We start from the raw sequence: 27483 nt of genomic DNA on the forward strand, positions 1-27483 counted from the left end.
TTTTTTAAACCAACACTAAGAACCCACCAGAAAACAGGACAGGTCTCCCTAATGAGTAATCTATTTTAGCACAGTCTTGTCTAGGCATGACAGTTTACTGAGAGGCTTGAAAAACTCGTAATTACCAGTGTTACAGGGCAATTAATGTATATTACACTGCACTACTCATGGCAGCAACTGTCATTTTCTCAATAAAAATGAGTACTCTTCAGCTAAAGGTGACATTAATTGGGACTTTAATGACTATGCAGAGGAGCTGAAGCCAAATATGAACAAAACAGCGATTCAATGAGCGACTTCAGAACGAGAAAATTGTACTAAAATGAGATTAATTGCTGTTTAGAAAAAGGAAAGAACCTAAAAAGCTATTAAATTGCAGGGTTTGGGTGCCCGGGTGATGGTTGTGATGTTAATCTTGCATTCTCACAGCAGGCAAATATTCACTAAATTCAGAGCCTTTTGACAGCAGGAAAAATCATGTATGCTTAACTTCAATCCATCAAAAATATATTTCAGCTTTTATCAGTGTTCTAAATACTTCTGCAATTTCAAAAATTACTACTCCATTCCTTGGCTGTCATCATGCAAATGCGAACACTGTCAATATTGCTATGAAAAATTCCCTGGCTTCAAAAGGCCTACTTCGGTGATAAAGAAAGAAAAACGTGAAGATTAGAATTGCAAAACACACACTACTAATATAACAGAAAGCAACAATAAGAATTTAATGTTTAAGTTGTGGAAACTGCTAAAATAGAAAATGATGGGGTGTTGTTTTAGTGTGTATGCAAGAAAAAAATAATCAAAGAATTCCCCCACTCTCCCATAAAATCTTTCAGAGCTTATAACTTTATAGATAATTACTCATTGCAAATAATTAGGACATAATTTTGCAGCTTGACTTCAGGTGATATAATTATTAAAACTGCTCTGCAGTTTCTAAAAGCCTTTATCCGTGCTACTTAATTTTTTAAAGCAATTATATAATTGCTTTTCTTTATAGCCTTTTTAACTGTCATGATGACTGTATACATAAAACATTGCACTTAAACTCTGACATATAAGAGGGATAAACATAGCTTTGATTCACTTTGAAGTTATATCTCCTGTAACTTCAAATTTTAAAACAGAAAATCAGTTCAGCCATTGAGGTTAAAAACTGCATATGGAGTATTCACACGTCTTAAGAAGGAACCCCTTCCTCTACTGCTAACCTGCACTAGTCGCACCCTGGAAAGAGAAAAAATAGAGCTTACCATTTTTTATAATTTCCTGTTCCATAATCTATTCTGTTTGCTCAGTATCTTCATAATTAAGCATCCATCTCATCTACACTTTCAAAATCTCTAGACATATTAAAACATGCATCCTCAAGAGCTAAGTCTACTAGGCAATATAATAAAGACAATGACAATAGTAATACTGTGTCTTTTTATCAGCAGGAATTAAAGACATGATTAGAACATTATTCCCATTAGCACTTCTGTTAGCTAAGTTCAGAAATTCCACAATATGTATATAAATGTCTTAAGTACAACAATCATGGGCAAACACTTTCAGTTTTGACCTTAATCCAGTCTCTCCATGTTGAATTGGATCCATGAATAGTCAGAACATTAATTTGCCTCCACTGCATACAATACTTGGATGATTAGTCAAGACATGACATAACTATTTCCAGAAACATCTGGAAAATACTTAACACTTCCACAGTAACCTTTTAACTTTAAAATTTGCTGATGCAATATTTTGCATTTAATATCTAGGTTTTTTTGGAAAGGACAAATGAAACAAAGCAAGTCACTTCAAGGCCTTGAATTCACAGTTTGCACAAGTACCTTTCCGTCAGTTACAGTTTTGATGTCACCAAGATTTGGATTGATGAAATCATATGCTATCAGTTGTATTACAACAGTGTATTTACAGTGAAAAAGCTTCAGAGACACATTTTTTAAGAAGTCTGCAATTTGTGGATGCAACAAAAGATTTAATCTGTAACAAAGCTCTGACTATGAAAAATAGTCAATCCCATGCACTATCGCCTATGATGCTTTTTCTGTATGTTAAAAGGTTTCTTGTGAACGCGTAATTCAAATTATCTTTGAGTAATATTTCACACTCCTAAAGTCAAGGCTGGCAAATATGATGCCACAAAGCAGGAAAGATTACATTAGGATCCACTGACACAAGAAATCAGAGTCCAGTGTCGTTGGTGGCTAACTATTCATTGTCTTTAGCAAAACAATGATGTTCATTTAGAGGATGACATAAAAATTGTTGTTTCCAAACTATTTATTCCTCTACCCTCGACAACCTGTGCAGTCTGCAGAGCAAGTAAAAGATATGCATGTCTTTGTCCTGTCAATATTTTATTTTGAAAGTGGAGAAAAACGTGTTTTTCACGTGAAAAATACATTCCTTGTTCCTTCCATATTCAAATGAAATTCTATTAGTGGTGGTATCCTCAGGCTTTAAAAAGGAAAACAAACAAACAAACCTTGGACTTTGGAAAGCTTAATCTCTAGTCATGAATAGATTGGTAATTGTGGAATAGAACTTCAAAATTTCTCTTGTGCAGGTATTAATTCACATAAAATACCTAGAGTACAGTAAATACAGATCACAAGAGTGAATTACCTTGAATTTAAGGGGACTATTATTTCACAACACATGTATACTCACTGCAAGTTTTGTAATAGAATAAGTTAAAATTCATGTTGACAATAGAAATGGAAATGCATATATTTACTGCTTTCATTTTTCCCTCTTCCTCCTCTTCTTCCCCCAATTTCTGTCCTTATTTCATTACTTGCAAAATATAGCTTTGCAGGTTATATCGGTCCGTATTTAAACATTGCTGTACACTTTTTTACAGGTTTCTTTGCTCTTCCAATTCATTAACAGCATGAGCTTATCAGATTGTAAGTCATGAGCAGATGAAGCATGTCATAAAACCAGAAGGTATTTTTTCCTCTTAAAAAGTGATTTTTCCCTACTGGATATATTTACAAAAAATATCTTCAGGTCTGAGAGTTAAAATGTATCACGACTTGGATGAAAAGTACTTGAATGAAACCAAAATCCCTAGAACCTCATCATATGGGGCAATTAGAGTCTCCCTATATTGTAAGCAATTTAATCTTGTAATACTACCATTGTGGAAATGGGGACAAGAAGAAAAACCAATCAGCCCTTAAACTTACAGGAATATCTAACTTTCAAAATTAACATAAATAGAAGCAAAGTAGAGATATTATTTTGAATTCATATTCCTTTGAGGAAAAACATATTTTTAAAAATATATTCACATAATAAAAATGATTATATCATAAAATTGAAGAACAATTATATAAAAGAACTAAATTAACTCTTCTTAATTTTGTCTTCCATGCTGGATTAATTACTCTGCATTAAAAAAAAAAGACTAAAAAAACTAAAAAAAAGAGCAAAACACACAAAAGAAATCCCAAACCAAAACAACAACAAAATAAAACCCTTCATATATCTTTTCAATGTCTTTTTAATTTAAGGCAATTAGTGATTCCTCTGACAAGCATTTCAAGTGCAAGTATTTATATAAGTATTTGTAAAGAATAAGTATTTATATTTATATGTATTTATATCTCATAAATAAGAGCAAACAATCTTTTTCATAAGTAAGTATAAAATTACATTCAAATTCTCTTTAATGTTTTTTTTTCTAGAAATTTGGGATAATAACAGTTATAGCGTAATTATGCACCATGTAAAACCAACTTGAAAGTTCTGCATTTTCAAAAATAATTATAAAAGAAGAGTATGAAAAGGATTATTTTTAAAAATCAGTTTATAAAGGCTTGTCTTCACAATTATTTCTATTTCTCTGAACACTTACTCTTTAAGAAACCGTATTACCTAGGATTAAGGATAATATTTAAAAGTGGAGTTTCTTTACCTCAGAAGCAGCTTTAAAAACTCAGTTAAACTACTCTTTCTTTCATTAACTATAGGAAAAAAATATAAAAAAGAAATGGCAAAAATACTGGCCTATTAAAGTACAAACACTTTTTCCTCACCCACTGTTTCTGCTCCTTTGACCCATAACTTCAGTTCAGAAGACAATTAAAATTTCAATAGTTATCAGTAAGTAAATGCTGATATGTGATATATTTTTGCATAAAATAATTCACGGCAAAATAATACTAGTATTAAGTTCTAAGTTAAAAATACACAACTATTCATTGCCACACATGGAAAACAGTTGAACATTCAATGTAGTATTCACAGCCAGTGGAAAACATCAGTCACTCAGAATGATAACATTTTCAATTACACAGTATATTCAATTTTTTTCAGTCTGATATAAACAAAATATAGTGAGATTTACAAAAAGAATTCTTAGCAAATAATGTTTGAAAGAAAAAAAACAACACATAAAACCCATTCAAGAAATGCAAAAACTGCTGAGGAATTGTTTATTATCCCAAGGTATATTCATGGTATTTTCTTTTATTAAAAACTCTTTTGATAGTGAAATACAGAGAAGTATTTCCATAAAAGAGTAAATGAAATAGTATAAACATTTTGAAAAGTAAGAATCTTTACAATTTTCATGTGCATATAAGTATTTATAAGTGTAATAAAGATATATGTGCAACAGCTACCCTATGTTTTGTTGATCTATTTCCATGCTTGTAATCAATATCAGATTAATTTGTTCAAATTTCCTGATTCACAAGCATTTTTAAGTCATTAAAATACATTTTAAAAAATGAAAAATGTTGATTTAACTATTTTCATAATTTTAAACAGTTAAAATGTGCATTTTTAAAGGCAAGAATAATCACTGATCTGTTTTGATGAGAGTAACTTTAAAATAATTCTATTTACTATTTGCCTTTTCTGATGTAACTGTTCATTTCCTTGTTTCCTGATTCATGCAAAACAAAAAGGAAAAAAGAAAAGCATTTCTAGAAAATGTCTTAATCTGGTCAAAGTAAGCCTCTATGTCTTTGTTCCACAGAAGCTTTATTAGTTTCCTGGGCTCCATAGCAGGATAAACTATTTCATGCATGAAGGGATCAGCATTCCTTCTTCTAATCATTGCTATTGTACCCATTACAAAGCTTTCTGAACATCTCCTATGGATATCACACACTATCTTAATCACCCCTCAATTAATAGTTTCATACTCATATTTTAGTTCTGCTACTTCTACACACAATAACTGCTACTTCAGAATGATACCAAAGCCATAATAGAATATTCTGACTTTATAGTAATTTCACCACCATCGATACATTCTTACACTGAAAGAGTCCAAACAGTAGTTTCCACTGAGTAACAGCTTAATACAACTGGTAATCCTCTCCTAGTACCATGACAGATATTCATGCCCATGTCTCTTGTGACTAGCCTGTAACTTTGAGAAGCACAAGTGCTTTGATAAGTAATGAGGTAGCCATTACTATTTACATTAAAAATATGGGAAATAATATAGAATAAACTTTAATACTATAAAGTTCTTTATACTCTGGGTTTTGCTGTTACACTGCATTACATTCTTCTGAAAGTAATACAGGTACTCTCAAAGAGGAAAGAAAGAAGTCAACAATTTTCACTTTAACATAGTTGACACGTTTAACGTGTTTGAAGTCATTTGCCAAATCATCTTACCTTTTTCCTCAGGTAGAAGGCATGTGTGACTTCCTACCCACTCTTAGAAGATGGTGAGGGTAAATGTTAAGGTGACATACATCTTTCTGATTGTCCTCAGAGAGGAAATCAGAAGTAATCTCACCTGAATTAGTATTCTGTTTATATTCAAAAGAGATTCTTAGTGGTTGAAAGGCATGGTGGACTAAATTTTTTCACAAGACATTTTCAGCTAAATCAGTGATATAATATTAAATTATGCGGTCTACAGACCTGGTGGGAGACTAACTTTCAAAATTAACATAAAATTCTGGTTTGACAAACAGCAACATTCACTGTTTTACATATGTAAAATCAGAAATCCAGGAGGCGTCTGCTATGCATTCCTCCTCTTTATAGGTGCATAAATCAGTATTTAGCTCATAGAACTTGCAAATGCTTAGCAGTTTTCCAGGATATGTAATGTACATAAACTGACACACAAAAGGCTCACTACCTTTAACTACTTTCTATGGACCACTTAAATATAGACCAAGCACAGAGAAAAACATAGGCTGAGATTACAGACAATAACATAATGCATCTACAACTGTAAGGCATGTCTGTAATAAGCATATTTTTAATAAATTAAGGATAAACGAAGACAATTTGAAGTGTTACGGAAAAATGGATAAAAAAAGCAGAAAATAAAGATGTGTAGCTTATTGAGATCTGACTAGTGTACTGCAAAGTAATTAGGGAAAAAAAAAAGGCGATCCCTAGTCTCTGGTAGTTGCAGTTTTGAAGAAAACTTGAAAATGCATAGAAAGCATCACTAACGGGAAGATCTATGTATCTCATCAGCTGCAGAGAGGTACTTTTCTAATAATTGAAAGAGGACTTGTAAGGCACAAGGAGTACACTTTTTCAGGAGATGAAGGCTCATACAAAGATTGGAATGTAGGCCAAGAAACAAAGGACTTGAGAAAGAAAAGATTGCTTACACTGCCCCCAAAATAACTGCTTTCGAAAAATAGGGAGAAGTGCAAAAGAAGGCAACATAAGAGAAACAAAAAGCATAAAAAGAATTCTTACGCCGCCACAATATTTTTCAGAGAGATACCAAACTGCAGAATAGGAGCCCTAAATTGGTATGGTTTTAAACTAGAAAGGAATTTAATTTTAGGATAGCACTACAGTTTTAAGTTAGCCAATGTTAGTAAGTTGTTTGTAAGAATACAGATTTTGCAAGAGTTAATACCATGGATGGTCACTCCATGGCAAAAAGAAAACACTATTCAGGCATCTTTCAGGAGTGGAATAATAATAAAAAAAACAAACTTCTAGTAAGTATGGCTTACATAGTTTGTTAAAAGGTATCATGTAAAGTCACATAAAACATTATAGAGAAAGGAAAACCTAAAATCATCACAGGTGACTACAGATTCAAGGATTTATTATTCTGACGTTAGGAAATACAAATACAGAAGTTATTTTTTGTCATGTGGTTTGTCTTAATCAAGAACTAAAAATTCACTCATAACACTGCACACAAATGCCATGTTTATATCAATATCATATGCAACTTGAATGAAAAAGTATACATCAAAATTGAGAACAGCAATTCATATAATGGTCAAAGACAACCAGTAACAAAACCACCAAATTCCAGTTGTCAAACATAATTTACTATGTATATTTCTTCTCTTCTTTGTTAAAACAGTAATTATTAAACTAAAGTGATATGGGTGAGTGTTTACGACTTCTTATTAAAAACCCTGACTTAAAGCAGTGTTCATTTAAGCTTAAGGTTAAAGAAAATCATGTAGAGATCTCTGTGCGATGGCCTACTGACTTTATATCCTCTTGTCAAACCTCAGCAGTTTTATTTGTAGTGATACATGCCGGGGAAGGTTGGAGGTTAAAGTTGATAGGAGGGCCAACAGGAAAGCCAACCAACTTCTTTCAAAAGATTACAACCTTTAACATATTAGGATCTGTCAGCAGTTACTGCTAACTTGGTATGTCTACATTTGTGTACTCTTCTGTGAACTGATCCCCAAACTCCAGATCAACAGAATCAAGAAACCTGATTCTTACTACTTTCCTTCAATTATTCCTCCCTAATTTTCTTCCTTTTTAAGCTATAATTTCAGTTTTTGATATTATATTGAAGATTAGCACTTATCATTAGTTTTCAGAAAAACATTAACAGCTAGGTAAAATTTCTTTCCTGGCCTTCTTCAGCCTAATTTTCTCTCTCACCCTGAGAATTGAAGGAAGGATTTTCTATAGTCTAGGAAATCATATGTTAAATGTAATAGCAGCAAAGTCTACTGTATTGAAGCTCTTCAGATTTCCCTTTCTTCAACTTACTTAGACACTGCTTCCTCTGTGATTCATTTTTAAGTTATACAGATAACGATAAATGAAATCACACAGAATCACTGCATAGCTGAGGTTAAAAGGGACCTCTGGAGAGTGTCTCGTCCTATTCAAAGCTCAGTGAACTACAGCAGGTTGCTCAGGGCTTTGTCCAGCCATGTTATGAGAATCTTCAAGGACAAAGACTTTACAGTCTCTCTGAATAAACTGTTCCAGTGTTTGATGGCTCTCACAAGACTATTAAATAGAACTTCCTGTATAGTATGTTATTTGATCTAGGATACCACTAGGACGAGTCTGATTCCATGTTTTTTATTCCCTCTCAGCAGCTATTTATACACATTGATAAGATTCTCTTGCTCTTCTCGGCTACACAGTGTGAACTCTCTCAGACTCTCCTCCAACAACAGATGCTCCCATCTATTCATCATATTTGAGGCCCCTCACTGGACTCACTGCAAGTTAGTGTCTTGGATTGTGGATTTTATGCTGTAACTTATCATTTAATGTAAAGGAGTATATTATTACATAGGTCTCATTTCTATTGATGGCAGCTTTACTCTTATTTGCTCTTAGGACAGGGGAAGTTTCTTTCAGTCACTTCAGAGAGAACAAGACCTCTACTAGACAGACTGATTCTGTGTAAAAGGTGATAATGTATTTTTACTGTATTTGTCCCATGTCAGCCACAAGAATATTGCAATATAAAGTGAATAATCTTTTCTAGTTATCTATAACCAGTTTACAGTTAATGTAATTCTTCAGCTTTGCATTTTAAAATAAGTAACAACTCTAGAAATTCTATACAAAGTATTATTTTCCCACTTCTACTCTCTTTGAAAATCCAGAGAAGTACCTTTGGCAAAAGCAAAGATTCTGTGTTTTACATCACATACCATTTTGCCGTTGCTACAATTTTAATTGTGCAAAACTCAACGGGCTCTAATAAAATCTGACTAGGTAGTTAATATTCTAAAACATACACTGAAAGGAACACTCTACACATGAATTCCTTCATGTCATGGAAAAGACTCATGTAGCATGTTGTATTTCTCCATAGGTACAACAATATTCAATGATGTCAACAGCTTTTTTCATCTTGTCTGCAATTAAAAAATCTTAACACATTCAATTGTTAAGAAGTTTGTTTTCTAACTAGTTTCAGTTCAAATACACTCACTAGTATGTATGAGGAAAATCAGGGAAAGTATAAAATAGAAAAGATATAAGAAATATTCATGTCAAAAACAAAGCACAACTTTAAACTTTTATGATACTGGTATGCTCCAAAATGGCTGTGATGACTTCACAGAATTATGTATGTAAATATCATATTTTAATTACCATTATGTAATTCAGACATATATATGTATGCTCAGATACACATATATACATTTTGAGATAGGCTCTACATTGTGATCTACGTTTCCCAGACAATGAAGGGGATTCTCCCACTGTGCCCATTACACACCTAATTTGGTGAACTTTCAAAACAGGGAGAGGGACAGAGGCTTGTGGAAATTAAGCTTTATTTAAAATAAATCAACAGACAAAAGTATTAATATTCAGAGCTCCACATGATGATTTTACAGGGAAAAGCCCAGAAAGTAGGACACAAAAAACAGTGTGGTGTGCATTTAGAAATGGAAAACTTTTCCACAGTAGTGGAACCCAGGTTGTTCTCTCTGAACTTGTTCCCCTGGACATTTTGCAGAGCAGAGAGATTTAAGAAGTAGTTCGACATGATTTGTATTTTTCCTAGAAACCTATCCTTTATCTTCATAATATGGGACAAAAAACATTTGGAACTTTATTTTCATAACGTTTCTTTTTTTACTTCCCTGACATACTATAAACAGTGATAAGAAAATGAAGGTTAGAAGAATATCTGTGCTTAGGTTTACACTTCTGCTATAGAAACATAGATTTTTCAAAAAAGAGATTCTTCATAAAATATAGATTTTTCATGAAAGAATATTTTTGTGTATGAACGGATACATTCAAATCTCTAGTGTCTTTTACCCTTAGTTTTAAGAAAACACCTTTTCAATTTATATACTAAGTACTGGGCATATATGCAAGGATGTAAGGTCAATCTGGAATTCAGATTGAGCCTTCAGTCCTGTGATAATGCATTTGCACATCTCTCTCATGAATGTTGCATTTTGTAGTGGTAGTGGATATATACTGATGATGAAAATCCCTTTAATAAAGGAATTAATACAGGATTATCATCAGGAAGGAGAATTTTTTAAAGTCATGAATCCTGACTTTTAAGAACAGAGAAAACATTTTGAAAATAACTTCCCTGAAAATAAGGTAAAAATTATTGTGCTAAAAATAATATACTGTACTGTAGTCATTTGTACTCAATGAGAGCTTAGTGTGTTTACAGAAATCACTGTTGAAAATCAGTCATCTCTGTATGACACATGACAACTCTAATAGCAAACAAAGTCATAAAAGTCCATTTACACAAAAGGCTGGTGAGCAGAGATCAGTCCACTAGTAGAAAGGAAAAGAAACCAGACCCAAAATTTTGACTCGAGCTTCTTCTATTGCTATCCAATAGTAGTGATTGAAAATGTAATGATTCTGCAGGAACTTATGAGCTGCAGGTTGAAGAATATTAGATTGTATTTGCTAAAGAAACATTATCACACCTAGTAGTGCTGCCATATGATGAGGGGTGAGTGAGAAAAAAAGGTCACACCAGATAAAAACTGAAGAGATTTTGGTGACAGTGTGATGTGAGACATTTATTTCCCAAAAAACTGCACACCATATTCAAAAAAATTGCCAAACTGAATTGTACAGGTGCTCTGTAATGCTCTCATAGCTGAAGTTTGGAGTCCTCAAGTCTCAGAAAGCTTAGCAAAGAAGATGGTGAGGCATTTTATGCAGAACAATTCCACATATCAATATGTTTTCCAGTGTTCTCCTCATAAGGCGATCACCCACTGTATGATACAGAGGCTGTGCTATTCATTTATGCTCCAGCACAAGGTATAATGTAAGGCAGCATTTAAAAGTAGCACTTCCTCCTTCTGCAAGTTCATGTGTGCAAGCAGAAAACAAATCTCAGTTTTTTTAAAAGACAAATTTCCAGCTCCAAGAAAAGAAAATCTGCTAGTCAGTGACAAAGACAACACTGATTTGAATTAATGAGGCAAACAGTTTTCCAGAAGATACTGAAGAATATTTTAGTTATGTTCTTGTTACAAACATATTTCATAATGTTCTTGGCTCAGCAATTACAACTATAAAACTGATCGTTTTAGTATTTCCTGAAAAAACACGTAGTGAAGTTGTCTAATAATCTACTATGCAAAGGCAAGTTGCATGCAGACTCATTTGATACTTGGCTATGAAAAACTAATTGGTCAGTGCTCTTAATGTATGTGCAGCAGGGTGGGAGAAAACAACTTACAAAAATCTCAGAAAAGCACAAGGCTAAGCAAGGGAGCAAAAGTACTCAAAATACACAGCCAATACTGTTTATAAACCATCATTATGCATAACTAAAGTTGCCTTCAGTTTGCCAACAGTGGTATAATTCAGTAGCGCAGAACAAATGCTTAACTAGCCTGTTCAACATACCCCACAAACAAGAACACTAATGGCAAGTGGAATGAAAAGAAAACAAAAAAGAAATTAGAAATATACTCTGAAACATATTATCATAGTATATAACAGACAATTTTGACTAATAGTTTATTTATATTATTCTGTGGGTAACTGATAAATGCAGTTTTACTGCCATTCACCTTTTCAAAAACAACAACAACAACAACAACAACAAAAACAAAAAACCAAACCAGACAGAACAAAAAATCTTTTTAAAAAACAAAGCACAACAAACAAACAACAACAAAAACCACAGCAAAAAACCTCAAGCAACAGAAGAAAAGGCAAAATCACTCATTTAAGAGAACCTGAAATATGCTTTAATATGGTAGTAAGTTAAAAGCTAAAGGACATATATCTATACACACAAAAAATGCTATCACTGCTGTTAGGACAGCAGAATATTTTCATAGCTATTTTTCTTCATGCTTGGAAGCATACATTACTCATAACACAGTTACATCCTGAAATTTTATAACATTTTGAATTTCTTTCAGATGAGACGTCCATTTTATTGTTTTTTAATTAAATGTATTTCCCTGAAAGGTCTTTGAAGGGTCTACAAACTACCTTGCATTTTATTATTGCTGACAGTTATCTAAACCACGCTTGAATGCCCTCTTTATCCTTTAGTGAACAATTGAAAGATCGTATGCTAAAAAGACTTGTGCTTTCTCTTCTTCTAGCCCTATAATTAAGGCATTTTAATACATTTCTTCATAGTCATTAAGAGAGCACAATGTTAAAAATTAATGCAATGAGACAATTTTAAGTTTAACAACCATAAATACATACAACATAAATTTATCTCAATTGTAGATATGAGAAAAGTCTTATTGAAATCACATGATGAGATTACCGAATTGTCAAGATTTTGCTTTTGCTGTCTAAGGGTATTTAAATGATGTATGGCAACCTGACAATACTATAGTGTTGTTATATACCCTACAAGAGAGGTAAACATTTCTGTCAAACAATCAGATTCCACTGTTTTAGTATGTTTTTGTTTACCATATATATATGCCTATAAAAAAGTAGTATTGCTGGATGATGCTGAAATAGATGAAAAAAGGGAAGAAAAGAAGGGAGACAGAGATATGAAGGGAAAAATAATCACAAGATGATTGTAAAAATCTTGATATATAATGTAAAATACCACTGTAATAGCATCCACTTACAGCAGTGCTTATGCTTAGAATAAATATTTTCTTAGGATATTTTCTAAGAAACAGAATTTTCTTATGTTCATGTGTCACACATTTTGCAACAGACATGTTAAGTTTTGTTTTAACATTGTGAAAGGAATTTATTCTTTCTAAGTACATCAATTTTATATACACCAATTAAATATAGGATGTATTGGTGTTACAGCTCACCATTATGGAGATTTTCCAAAAGGTGTTACTAATGAGCAAATCATACAGCTCATCTTTTAAAACTAAGTCAAGTTTTTTGAGGTAGAAGTTTTTTATGCTTTCTTAACTACATATTTAAAACCATAGTGCAGCAAAAAGCAAGAAGATTACAGGATTTTTTTTTTTTTAAGATCGACATGAAAAAAAAAGTTGCTCTCCAGAAGATTTTCCAGAGTTGTCAGAATGTTATATTATAAACAACCTTATTAGTCCTTTATAATTACAATAGGTACCTCTGGACAAGATCGAGCACACATGACAAATGCTTCTGACTTCTTTTTAAATCGAACCTGGAAGGTCATCGCTGAACAAACAGAATGCTCTACTACTGTGCCCATAAATTGTGAAAGCTAACAATAAGGTAAGGTTTTTTGATATTAAAAATTAAAATTATTTTGTTCAGAATTCTCTGTATAAAATCAAGAACTAAAAGGATTAAATAGTTTAAAAAAGATAAGCACATAAGAAAAAGAAATCCTTCAAACTTTATTACCACACTTTCTCTTTCTACAGCTAATATATTTTAATATTATGCCATATCTTTAAAGTAATTGCTTTGTTTTATAAATATTCTTAAAGATAATTTCTTAATGAGAAATTATCCATATTTGCATTTATTTTGTTTAGCTTTATTATGTGGATAGTTAAAAAAAGAAACAGCCTCAAATCTAAGGGACTTGCTGGTTGTTATCCTCAAATGAAATCAGGAAAAGTACAACATACTACTGTGCATTTCTCCTACCATTTTTATTTTGCTTTAGGGTCATTTAACAGTACTGGTAGTTTTGGATTAAATTTAATTTGTATGGAGTTAAACAGTAACTTAAGTGCCTGCAACTGGAAACCAACTGATGGATCTCACTTTTAAATCTCGGATTTCAATTTGGAGAGGAAATGTACGGATTGAATTAGAAAGCTGTAAACTCTTGATGAGAATTAGTGGTATAAAACAAAAGAAATTGAAACCTTCAGTTATTTTCCTTACAGTTAGGCTGAATTACATTGTAAATCAACAAAGATTTGGACAGTGTCCAAGTAAGCAGCTTTAACTTAAGAAAAGTTCTAACAGAGCACTGAGCATACAATTTGAAACAAATACAAAATAAATATGAAATATTAATGACTTTAAAAAGAACCATATGAGAAGAACAACAGTAAAATCAGGAAAATTCAAGCAGAGGAAATTTAAAATGAAATGTATGATGGGCAATTAAGTACCTATTTTGACAATTCTAAGTGGTCAAGTTTTTAAAGTATGACACAGAAACCTTAACCTATCTATATATGAGTGATAAATGAGGCATTTTGTGTCATTACATTCCCATAAATCACATATTTTAACTGCTGATGGCTTTTATCAGGTCTAACCTTTTCAAGCTTCTATCAGAGTGCTAACATTTTCAACTTTGACACATACGCAGTTTACAAATTCTGCAGCTGATTAACTCTGGACAGAAGCTCACTGCCACTATTGTCTTCTTCAAGTTGGGTTACGGTTTCAGTGCCTCAAAAACCCAATGCATCCTTTGCATGTCACAAAATCTCACTTACAGTATAGAGCTGTGTTGTGAAGGATGTATTTCTTCTTTTGAAACAAATAAATGAGAACGTACTTTCAAAATTACTCTTCTACTCAGAGCCTGAAATATGCATCCTATTAATTATTTTAAAATCAAGTAACTAGTGCATTCCAGATGAAGATAAATATTCAGAAGTCAGACATTAGTAAAATAAAATGATCTATTTTACATTATTTTATTATTTAAATGAACTTGGGTTCAAATCAATGCTCTTAAATAAATGAAAAACATTGTGATCAACATCTCTGAGGTAGGAATAATAATAAAAAATTGATAAACTAATATTAGTGTGTACTATATGTACTCTATTACAAAGTATTGCACTTGTAAGCTGATCATGACCATGGTTCCTTAAATCATTTTGTGGAATTCCTCACTAAACGCTTATCTGAACTATCTTGTAAATTTCATAGACTATAAATTGAAGTATCTTAGAACTGCAAATATCAAAGATATTTGATATTTCAGTACTATACCACAAAATGAGTGTAGCCATGATATTCAGGACAAAACAAGTGCAAAAATAAAAAAAGAAATGCAAGAAATAATGTTTCATCATGCACCAGTGAACCCAAATACCTTAAGGAATGCTGCTTTCTTTAGGAACTAAAATTAAATTACATATTTACATGACACACACAATCTTTTTCTACATAAGCGATAAAATAGTTGATAAAATCTGTCTAGATGACTACTTTCAAAAACATTTCAACTTAACTATATTATATTAACAATGAGAAGAAACCAGGAATATAGCAGTGTTTCTATCTCAGAAGTATCAGTACACAGTAAGAATGGTAGTAAAATAAATGTCTGCATTTTCACTTTTTAATTTAAAAATGTGCAGAATATCATTTAATTCAGATGTTTTTAATCTACAGAAATAAGCAGCGAAACATTCAAGGAAATCCACTTGCAAGATGTAATTGATATAGACACTGAAACAAAGCTCAAGTTTAAAGAGATACTGTCTTTAATAATATTAGTTAGATTGAAGAAATTTTCATGTTAGCTATGTGACCACTGGAAGCCTGGTACTTCAGATGGTATTAGTTTTGATACGAGCTAACTAGACATCAGACCTAAATAATGAAACCTGAACAGACAGGCTTGGACCCAGCAAATAAGAATGTCCGCAGAGGCTCTTGTGCAGCTGATTGTACCTTGATGATAAACAACAAACCCTAGAAAAACACTGGAGGAAGAAGAATTCTTTTTCAGCATCATAGCTAACATAGCCTTGTAACTTTAATATGTAAGTCCTAATCATGACAAGTTAAAAAAAAGTTATTTATTTCATTAAAAATGTCACACATCAGAGATGCTGTGAAGTTAGACTTTCAACAATTTAGATGTAAATCTTCGATGTCTTTAAGTACTCATGACAACAGCATATTTATCATTTGAAATAAAAGGACATGATTACTTGATGTTCATATCAAAGTCTTGTGATGGATGAGAGAGCACTAAACAAATGACAAACCAGAAGGAATACAGTTTCTTGCTATTTTGATTAATGAATGGAAATGAAGACCTCTTTTCCTAATTGACATACATACATTATAAAACTACACACATAAATATACAAATAAGTTTGTATAATGCACTATGTATACTCAGGAGATTGGTATGTTCTTAACTAGACATACTACAAATAGTAACTAAAATAAAGCCAATTTACTTTATGCAAGAAGAAGTCACAAAATCAAACACTAACTTTAATCAAATGTGTAGTTAACTGCTTATCAATTTATACACTCAGAAACAATTTTAGCTTTTTTTTGTATTAAAACTCCCCAAGTAACAAGAGTGAAACATTTTACCTTTTCTTCCAATTTGTTTCTTACTTCCTTATTTCTCGGTTTAAATTATGCTTAAATGAAATTATGCTTGTGTCATTTAAAGTTGCATAAAATTAATGTAAGCATCACTGAAAACAAAGGTGGAGTTTTTATGTGAGATGCAATATTAAAAGATGAATTTTGAGCTTCAGATCCAATTTTTATTGCTAGCTTTCATATTTTTGATACTCCAGTCATGTTATGTCATTGCCTAGCTTTATTTTTATTCAAAATGTATCAAACCACTTATGACCTGCTTAACAAGAACTCAAGCATCAACATTTACTTACTAAGTATGAGAATCACAGCTGCTGTTGGTAAGACAGGCAAGACTTTGTTCAATTTGTAGATCTGCATGCAGTGGCAAGGTCCAGTGAGGCCCAATGATATTTTCACAAAAGTACTTGTCAAAGTACTTGTCGTGCTCCATGAGATCAATCTCTCCCTTTCTCCTTTTCCATTATAGTTTCACAATGAGTGAGTAACTCCTCAGAAAAATACTCGTCACTCTAGTTTTGTAAATGAAAACTCACTTTGCTAACTGGAGAACTACTGATAAACATACTTGTTTTTACCTTTTCTGCTGTAATTATGAAACTTAAAAATAAAATAAACATAAATGAAAAAAAAACCCAAACATCTACAATCCATACTAATTGTTGTTTTTTTTTTAAATAGAAAAATCCTCCACATACAACTTTCAAAAATTTACAGGAAGTAACATTTTATAATCTACAGAAAAGTATGCAACTAAATATAAATCAAACTGTGATACCAAGAGGGAAATGTAATATTAAAAATTAAAATATTTTGCATTCTTTTTCTTTTTTAATTGTTAAAGTGATTTTTACCTAAACCTTTGAATGGAAATACATTTGTAGTCAACAATGATGTAAATGTCTGTTTGAACTGTAGTGTTTAAAAAAAATATAATTGGCACCAACAATTGTTTTGCTCTGCTGCTCAGAAACCCTAGAAAGGCACATCTGATGATGTATTTAATGCAACTTATCCATATACCCTGTGTGCCTCTTATAATGCAAGATTACTCCCTTGGGAAAGCAGATACCTGAATCTACATTATAATCTCCCAGCATAAACAGGATATGAGCAGTTTCATTATGTACTTCTCAGATGCATCTTTAACCAGGGGAAACTACTTTCACAGAGGCTGAAAGGTAACCTGGGACTCCACAGTACAACTGTATTTCTCTTCCTCTAAGCCAAAATTTCCTAGAAATAAGGAATTGGTGCAACTGTGTAAATGTGAGTGCTGCCCATTAACCAGTCGGGGCCTACTGAACCTACTCATTTTATACCTCAGATTTCTCTCAGATTGTGTTCTACTCTCACCAGTCTCCTGTTTTTACATGGTTTATTTACTGCGAATCCTACACTTAATTGGCTATTGACAATGTTTACTTTTTTCCTATATTAGTACAAATGGTTTTATATCAAGATATAGTAGTTTATCATTCAATATAATAAAGTGTGCTTAAGACATAACTAAATTCCTCCACCTCTTGAACCTTTTCTGAAAAATTTACTGGATACCCAATATATTTAATATTCAATAGCATGTGAGAATAATTTTTATGCAACTCTGATAGTTAGAAAGATAGATAACTCAATTATTAGATCATCTATCAAAATATTCAGATGTATAAGAGGCTACTAAAAAGATTGATGACTAAGAAAGTCCACTGATGCTCTAGCCATCATATTCACACATTTGGCTAGACAACATTTTTCGCTGCCTTCACAAGCAAGCTTCATTACTCATCACTTCACTGAAAAGAGTTTATTATGAGGCTGCCATCTTGGCAAGACTATTATTTAGATGATAAATGTTGGGGGGAAAATTGTGTCTAGAATTTTTTTTTAAGATGAGCTTTTTGACAGATAAAACAAACAGCATCTACATTTCTAATTAACTTAAATTTGGCATATACAAATACAGGTCAGTAAAGTATGATATGCTACTAGATTATCTTCTGCCCGAATCTTGTCCTTAATTTGTAAAATGTAAATTAACTAATTAGAAGAAAAACACCATTATTTGTGACAAAATGCTTCTTCTATTTCTTTGCTTTGTGACATTTATGATCAACTATAGTTCTTCATTCTAACTTAGAGATAGATAATAATACTCACACTAATTTATTAGGTTTCTGTTATTATAAACCAAGTGAAAACCTGAGATTTCTGAAAGGAATAAAGCACAACAGATTTTGCAACATGCAGCTAAATTAGATGCCTGCCAGCTTAATTTCATTTTCAATATTATGCTGTTTGCATGTACATGTAGCATGAACATAGGTATGAAGATACCACTTTCAGTATTCAAGTAACAGACTCAAAAGGAAAAATTAAAATGTTACTAGAAATCCCTATATCCTTTATGTGCAAGATGTAGAGAAATAATAATAAATCTGTGCTTTGTTCACTAGTACTAAAAGTTAAATTTCTCTTTATACTCCTACTTCTCTCTTCAATTGCCATTTGAAATAGATTAGACTAGCAAATATAAAGTTACTGACTTACATGAAGCAAGGGGGAGTTGGTCATTCTTGAGTTTCAGCTCAGCAACCTGGCCTTGTTAAATAAAAATTATGTGATATCATAGTTTATAGGAAGAGATTCTTTTTGCTTTGCTTTGGTTTTAACTATTACTATGTAGATAAAGATTCAACACTAAGAAATACATTGAAAATGTCAGATGTAAATGTCAATTAAAAATTACAAGGAATTCTGAAAGGTAAGGTCTGTGGGGGGTTGACATTCTTTGACATAGTGGAGTGTCTGCAACCAGGCCTTTGGCAAGCATAGCAGGATCTATGCTGTCAGCTCTTATTGTACAGAAACATAGATGCTTGTCTAATCTGAATGAGAAATACCACGAAAATTGGAGTTGAAGCCTTACAGTAATGTGGATGGAGGCTGAAAATACTCTATCTGCACTACATGAGTCTCTTGTGACATGATAATATTTAAGGCAGTCCAGAATTATGTAAGGGAGAAATAATTTAAATAAAGCTGTATAGTGCCTCATTTGCTACTCTTTAAGTTGAGCACATAACAATCTTTCATGGTAACAATTTTAATGAAAATCCCATTTTGATATTCATATTAAATACAATATTTAAATGCAATAAAACAGGAAAATCCGTATTTAACTAACATCAATCATTCAAATATAAACAGAAATCTGTACACAGCATGGTCTATTTGTTCTTTGTTTTAAGAAAACGAGTTTTGATATAAAATGAAACAAAATCATCAGTAAAACAACTAACATTATAGCAATGCTAGTCCTGAGGTGTGGTCTTGATGGAAAATGTCTTCATGCTCTGTTATTTAATCACATTATTAAAGAAGGGATGACTAGTAAATTGCAAACATATTTCTTCTGTTTCTAAACTAGAAAAAATTTGCATAAACTGCATGTTGATTTTTATGCTTTTCATATCATTAAATAAAAAAAACAATGATTCACATTAAACACTTCCAGAAATAAGCTAAACATATGAAGAACATTTGTGTAACCTGTGTGTGTGTACAGAAAGAACACAGAATTTTATTATATTTATAAATTAAAATACTGAAAATTGTAATCTAGTAGAAAATATCACTGATTTTGAATCTTGTTTTTGTTGTCTAGAAACAAACATCTTACTTTATGCTATTAAGGTGAGCAAGCTGGCATGGTACATTTTAAGAAAAAAAAGTTTTAAAGAAACATCTTTCCACAGTCCTAAGTTGTAAAAATCATCATAAATTCCCTCTTTCTACATCCATTTTTGTTTAAGTTTAATTCACTAATTCAAGTAGAGTCAAAAAGGACAGAAGAAGAAGCAAAGCAAAACTCAGCATGTGTGAAAATCTACAAGCATTAAATAGCTAAACAAACCCTAACTCCCTCAGTGTTGCAGTAAGGTCAAAACCTTTCAGCATTGTACCAGTGTGTCAAAATATGTCAACAAACCATCATACTGCAAGAAGAAGAATGACCTTTCAGTTCTTTATGTTTGGGCTGCCAATGAAGCTTTGGATACTGGGTATGCATGAACAGTTTTCCTAGCCACTTGACAAATGCAACTCCCAAGGTTTCCTCCAAGTCAAGTTGTTATACCACTGGCTTTCAACTCACCAGCACAACTTTTTAAACAATTTTCAATTGATGAATATAGATCCTGTTATAGAACAGACAGCCATAAACCCACAGCATAATTCCCATTTTCCCCACCACCTACAATCAGTCAAATATTACTCAAACGGTCTTCATGTAACACGTCAGGCAATTTTAAACTATACTGCAGAAAAAAAAAAGCATCAATTTGATGTTCTGATTCAGTCTTTGCTCACATATGGTTCATTCTTACTGTCAACTACAAATGAGTTTGATCAGAACACTCTTCTCAAAAGGACCTAAGAGCAGATCAGCTATGTTTGTAACTGAAATGAAATCTTAAACACTTTTTTCTTTTCACATTTACCTGAAAAAATTTGATAATCTCAATCTCTAATAATCAATGTTTTAGACAACAGCAGCCTTGTCTATCAGCTCCAATTAAGACTCATACAGTTCGGACTTTAATGTTTAATTAAACCTAGAAAAAAATTATAACATTAGACAATATGGAAAGAAAAAAGACATAGTGCTCATTTAATCCTGAAATAATTTACAACTTATTCTTGGACACTGTTTTAAAGTGCAATCTATATTATTTCAAGTTCGTGCTCTTCAAATTAGTTTTGACTACACAGACTACCCAACAGTTTTGATCCTTAGGGTTACATGAAATACACCAAGGCAGACTAGTGGACAAGGAAGAATGTGGCATCTCCTACATGTGCATTAAGCAGTTATATTCTGCACATGCAGCTGTCATGTTTACATGGTGGCAGTGAAAGCTGTAGACTGATCAGTGAATGACACTGTTTTGGAGGAAAAAAACATAGAAGGAAGAGATTTGGTAAATATATGAATTTGGTAAGTATACTAAGTTTGTTCAGCATGTAAAATAGCTTCTTTCTGGGTACCAGTCTGCAAAAGCAGTCTGGGAATATGCAAGACTAAACTTTCTTTTTCCTACTTAACAGTGAAAATTCTCAATGTCTAAAGAGCACTCTAAATTACAACTGTGCAAACCCACTGACAAGGTACACTGTGTGCATTTTTAATATGAAGCTTAATTTGAAGATGAGGTTGCAGTGTAGCACTGCAACTGAAAATTGCTTAACAATACCATTGATGTATGAGCCATAAAAAACCTTGCTAAGCTGTCCCTGCAGAACTCAGAGTAATAAAAAGGTGTTCTTTTGCACTGAGGTGAACAGACATGGTTGACTGAATCTAGGGAGCTGTTCTGTTAAATGAGAAAGTGCCATTTCTTTCCTGTCAGTACAGACCTATTTAAGACTCTCACAGATTTAGTTAGCACAGACTACAGGATTTACTGAAACATACACATTACAGCAAAGAAACCACAGCTACGTTTAAAGCTTTCAGTTATATTCTGTGCAGAATTAAATTTACATTTGTTATAAATGTGGAAAAAGACCCAGAAACTATTCCAGACTCACTCCTACTTTTCAGAGAAACAAACAAGAGCTCAATGAAAAAGGTCTAAAAGCTATCACCTTTGTTCCTTTCAAAATATCAAGACGTGTATTTCTATCCATATGTAGCAGGATAAAAAGCTTAAAGCTTTTCTCTCCAATTTCAATTGAGTTTTAATTTCAAGCCACCAGATTAGGTTTACAAAACCCTGAAGTACAGGCTGAGTGTCACAATACATCTGTTATGAACTGATGTATCTTCTCCAAAAGATTTCTCCTTCAAGTGGAAAGGATGAAATCTCTGGGCTGAGAGATCCCTGGGTAGGCTAATTTATTAAATCATTCAAAATTGATTCACAGTTTGTCCAGCTATGCCTGTGTCTTTCCACTTAAACACTTTCAGAGAGCAACAACAGTTGACTATCTAACTTACATGCAAACTAATTTGTCATCAAGTGTTCATTAACCTTTCAGTATCTAAGGGGAAGCTACAGGAAAGAAGAGGACAAACTCTTCAGAAGGTGATAGAACAAGGGGAAATTGCTTGAAGCTCAAGCAGGGTAGATTTAGGTTGGATATAAGGAAAAAATCTTTTACAGTGAGGATGGTGAGGCACTGGAGCAGGTTGCTTAGTGATGTGGTGGATGCCTTGTCCCAGGAGACTTTCAAGGTGAGGCTGGATAATGCCCTGGGCAACCTCGTCTAGCTGTGGTGTCCCTGTTCATTGCAAGGGAGTTGGGCTAGATGGCCTTCAGAGGTCCTTTCCAACTCTAAGAGTTTTATGATTCTATGATTAACCCAACTGCCATTATATTAGAAGAAGCTTTGGTAATTCACAACTCAATCCAGAAGACATTGTGATAGTGTTAGTTTGATCATACAGTACCAACAGGATTTGTATTTACAAAACAACAACAAAAAACAAACAACCCAAACAACAAACAAAAAGAATCCATAAAATTATACCTAATTTCCACAGTTGACCTAATGTTAAATTCTTGACTTAGGGTATAACACATTTCAGTGAAGAGATTTCTAGTTTCCTTCACGCAAATGTAAGGTCATTACATATGTAAGAATCACCAGGTTTTATAGTTATTTTCAATAAAGAAAGCTATAAGAAAAAATTAGGCAAATTCTAAAAACGACCTACAAATCATCCTTAATAATCCACATGTCAATTCAGTCTAGCTTTTGCAACATTACATGTACTTGACTAGCAATTCAGTGAGAGATGTTATTCCAAGTTTGAATTTGCAATAATAATTATGAAAATGATAAAATTAAAATGAATTTAGATAAGCTCTGGTTTCCTGATACAAAATTTCTTTCAGAAATGTCAGGTTCAAAGGGTACATATTATTTTCATGTATTTTACACATTTTATAGTTCAAACATGCAGATAGTCATTTTGTTTGGCACAAATAGAAAGAGACTACAAGTTCAGCTCTGCAACAACAATTTTACTGCAAACATGAAATGGATCAGTGACTTCATCCCACTTATCTATTCAACTTTCCCCTCACCTCAACTTTGTATTTCTATAATATTAACGTTGTCTATATAAAATTCAAATGTTAGAGCTGTTTTTCCTCTTACACCATCGTGCATCCCCTCAAACATATCATTTTTCCTCAGAAAATATTCTAGCCAGTACATCTAATGGTCTCCTCCTGGCCTGAGATGCTCCATCCAATCTTATTTACACTGCTGTGCAAGTTCAGCACCATTTGCAACAGCATCTTTTCTGTAACTCTCATGATTTCCTATGTACTTAAAATTGTTTCTAACTCTTGCACTCCGGTTATATATCTTACAAATTTCTTTCTATAATTTTCTTTAGTTCAGCATCTTTGCCCAACAATAGATAGTCTTCCTGAGGTTCCCATAACCTCAGTTCAACCTCTCCAATTCATTGCTCTTTGGGATTGTCTAGCAAGAGTAGGCCCTTCTCATACCAACAAATGCTGTTGCAGAGCATAATTATGCAGTTATGTTTTCTGACAGTGTTACTCTTGAGATACGGCTTCTCTCTGCTGCTTCCTACAGAGGTTGTTTTATTTCCCAAGCTAAGGCTAGCAATTTTTATCTTAGCATTTTTTATACTTAGATGAAAAACAATAGACACCACAGACTAGCCACTGATATTGGTATATGCTGTTAGTTTCATGTTCAACCATTTTTGTACCATTTTCTCCACCCTCCATTAGATTTCTCTGAAGCTGTCTGAATACTGAGAAGATATCTTAATCTATACTTTTATAAATCCTTTATTATCATTTACCTCTCTCACTGCCTTACTAAGTGTTCCACCACATACAAATTAAAGATGAGTATCTTATTATTATTAGTTTGAGGAGAAAAATTGTCTAGTGAGAAGACTGCTATTACCTTGGAAAGATATACAACTATATACAATAACGATCTTCCTTTTGTGTTACTGGACTTTCAGTATTCAGTACTGAATTGCAGTACTAAATTACTGAAATTTAAAGACTGAATTGTCTTTAAAAGAAAGGATTTTTATGAAAATGAAATCAACACTCAAAAATTCATGTCCAGCATGACTCATTTCTCTCCCCATATTCCCAATCACCTAACATATATTAGCTTGAAAAGAATACATTATTATTATGTAACATGTAGATAACATACCAGAAGAACATTTTATCAAACAAAAGCAAATCAGAATTGTCTTAGACACACTGACAGTCAGCAATATTTTCTACATACAAGGCCTACTTTTTAGACTTTAAGATTTTAAAACAAGTTTGGTATCTTGCTAGCATTACAGAATCTTCCTTTAGTCAAGTACTAAAAAAATTGAAATAAAACTTCTGTACCACAGCAGCTTATTTTGTAAACTAGCATTACTGTAAAAACACCATATATATCTGTTGCATGCTAGCATTTAAAGTATTATTTTTTCACAAATACTTCAGCATTGAAATTTGACACACTAATTAATAAAATTCAAAATGCCAGATTAATAACACATATTTTATTCACATGGCTTAATACAAAAGCCATTTGTGCTTATTTTTTCCCTGGTAACTTCTTTAAAAGAAAATTTGTCTTATTTTTATCTATATGAAAAAATAACAGAAATGTACCTACCTATTCCAGTAGCTCCAAAACTGGTCCTGCAAGTAGGCTTGGTGGCTACTTTCATCACCAAATGAGGCTTTGCTTTCAATCCAGTGAATTATGTGTCCTTCAACAGCTAGGGTGACAGCAAAATAAGTGAATTGTAAAAATCAGACTGAACAGTCTTAAGAATATGTCTGGGAATACCCTATTTAGCCCCCAATCTACCACATAATTCATGCTTACAATAGAGTTACATATATTTTTCAAATATGTATATAGATGATGTTTTTTAAAAAATAACACATATTTTAATGGATAGCTATTTCAATTTAAGTTTAATTACAGACCAGACTAAGGTGCAACTGCATCCTACTTTCAGCCTTACTTCGGTGGAAAGGAACTGAAGACTTCTGGTGATTATCATGAACAGTTAATTAAGCTGCTAAAGCTAGAAAATTCTTAGCCCAGAGTGGAAGGTGTGAGAACAACAAGAAAGGTTATCATAGATATATATCTGCCTCCTGACTTTTTCAAAATGAGTAATGCTTCAGCAGGAAGAATTTAGGCATAAGAATGGATATGTGAAAGATCTGATTTGGAATTTCTGTTTCTGGGATTTGCACTGATTGATGTCTTTCCTTATTTCTTGCAGGACTGAATTTGCAATATTAATAATAATATTTAATTTGCAATAAAATGATCCCCTTTTTTGTTTGTTTTTCGGTGAAGGAACGCCCTGTCTGAAACTGATAAACTAATTTTGCATAAGAAATCATGACAGCCACTCAAAAGGATCATCCATTCTCCAAAAGGACAATGTGGCATATCAGTACTGAGTTAAGGAAGTCTTAAAAAACTTTTTAGAAGGCTCTCATAAATATATTTATTTATCTACTAGATAAGAAAGACTACTATGCTGAAAGATTATATCTGAAGAACTGCTGAGGATAAAAATTTTTAATAGTATGCACTCAATTCCTTCTACCACAAATGAATCAGTTATCTGTAAGAGTTCCTTCTTTTGTTAATATGAAGAACAAAAAAAGTAGTCATGAATATGGCTTTCATATAGGGCTTTAAGCCTTTTTATTTTTATTAACACACAACCTATAAACATCTGCATAGTTGTGTTATAAACAGATAAAGAAGTCTTCTGGTATGAAAGGCATTTTACAAAAAGTGCTTAAGAATCCTTCATACTTGGATAATGTTTATTCTTTTTCTTCCATGGTTGAATCAATGGGTCATATTACCTCTTTACTTGACCGAAAGACCAGAATATGTAGATGAACTTTAGCATGACCTTTATATCTACTTTTATTCCTTCTTGCTTCCTGTGATGTAGGGTTTTTAAAAAAATAGAGGACTACTCCATGATAAACCTTTACACAATGACCTAGAGGTATAATGGTATTACTTCAAGACTGCTTTGAAGTTGATTTGGTCTCAAAGTTTAAGACAATTACAGGTATTTCACAGTTCAGCATACAAAGACAGTGGTTAGAACAAGTCAGACTGAGTGGGGATTTGTGGACTCCCACAATTGATTACTTTTTCTATTTTTATTTTTGTGATAATGAGATTGAAAACATTAATACTATTATCTACTTGTATTTTGAGTAGTACCATTCTGACCCGAAGTAGATGATCTTAAAATTACTGAGTAAACATAAAAAACCCCTGAGAAATATTTAGTATCCTGTAACATACTTCATATTCTTGTTTCTTAAGTATCTGTAATATTAGAGGATATACACTTCTATACAAAGTAATAACAATTCTTTTCAAAGACTTACCTACTGGCACTTCTAAAATAAAGTCTGGTGTTTTGTCATAACCCTTTGCACGAAGCTGATCTTCAGCTACACAGAGAGAACAAGACCTATTGTTTATAAAACTCTTCTATTAAGTAGACAGCAGTATAATTAATTTTATTTTAAATAAGAATGTAAGAATTACTAATGCAGTCATACATATCTTTCTTATGCATGCAATGCTGTGTCAGATTAAATGAACCTTTGTAGAAAACCTGAAGCATGGATATAAAAATGCTTCTTTGTCATCCCTGCATTTTTATGTCTTCATTATAAACATCATTAATTCAAGCTGTCATACCGTATTTTATAACCTCCAAATATTCAAAATAAAGAGATATATTCACTGATTGAAAGAAGAGTTTCCTCACATTAGGGAGCTGTTGAGATTAATCCTACCAACGCCACAAACATAGATATATTGCGGCTGCCTTCATGACTTTATTTTAATGTTAACATAAAGGCGTTTAAAACAAACAAACAAACAAACAAAAAAAGCAAACAACCACCAACATGACAATTCTTCTCTTCCAGAAATCTATTAAAGAGGGATGTC

The 27483-nt window shown here is 32.5% G+C and overlaps 2 long non-coding RNA genes across 2 annotated transcripts in view; one reads left to right on the forward strand and one right to left on the reverse strand.

Annotated features, from left to right (window-relative positions):
* LOC100545266 overlaps positions 1 to 27034 on the reverse strand; it is a 32517-nt gene extending 5483 nt beyond the window's left edge. Inside the window, exons 1-2 of the long non-coding RNA XR_793671.3 lie at positions 26910 to 27034; positions 25141 to 25246 (exon numbers count right to left, since the gene is read on the reverse strand). This is a non-coding gene — a long non-coding RNA (uncharacterized LOC100545266). The remainder of the gene's footprint in view (positions 1 to 25140; positions 25247 to 26909) is intronic.
* Positions 4813 to 17509, forward strand: LOC104911154. The gene is made up of 3 exons (XR_793670.3): positions 4813 to 8459; positions 13270 to 13401; positions 15502 to 17509. It is a non-coding gene; the product is annotated as an uncharacterized LOC104911154 (long non-coding RNA).
* Positions 27035 to 27483: the final 449 nt, after the last annotated feature.

The sequence above is a fragment of the Meleagris gallopavo genome, chromosome 5, assembly GCF_000146605.3.
Source record: "Meleagris gallopavo isolate NT-WF06-2002-E0010 breed Aviagen turkey brand Nicholas breeding stock chromosome 5, Turkey_5.1, whole genome shotgun sequence".
In the NCBI taxonomy this organism is placed as follows: Eukaryota; Metazoa; Chordata; class Aves; order Galliformes; family Phasianidae; genus Meleagris; species Meleagris gallopavo.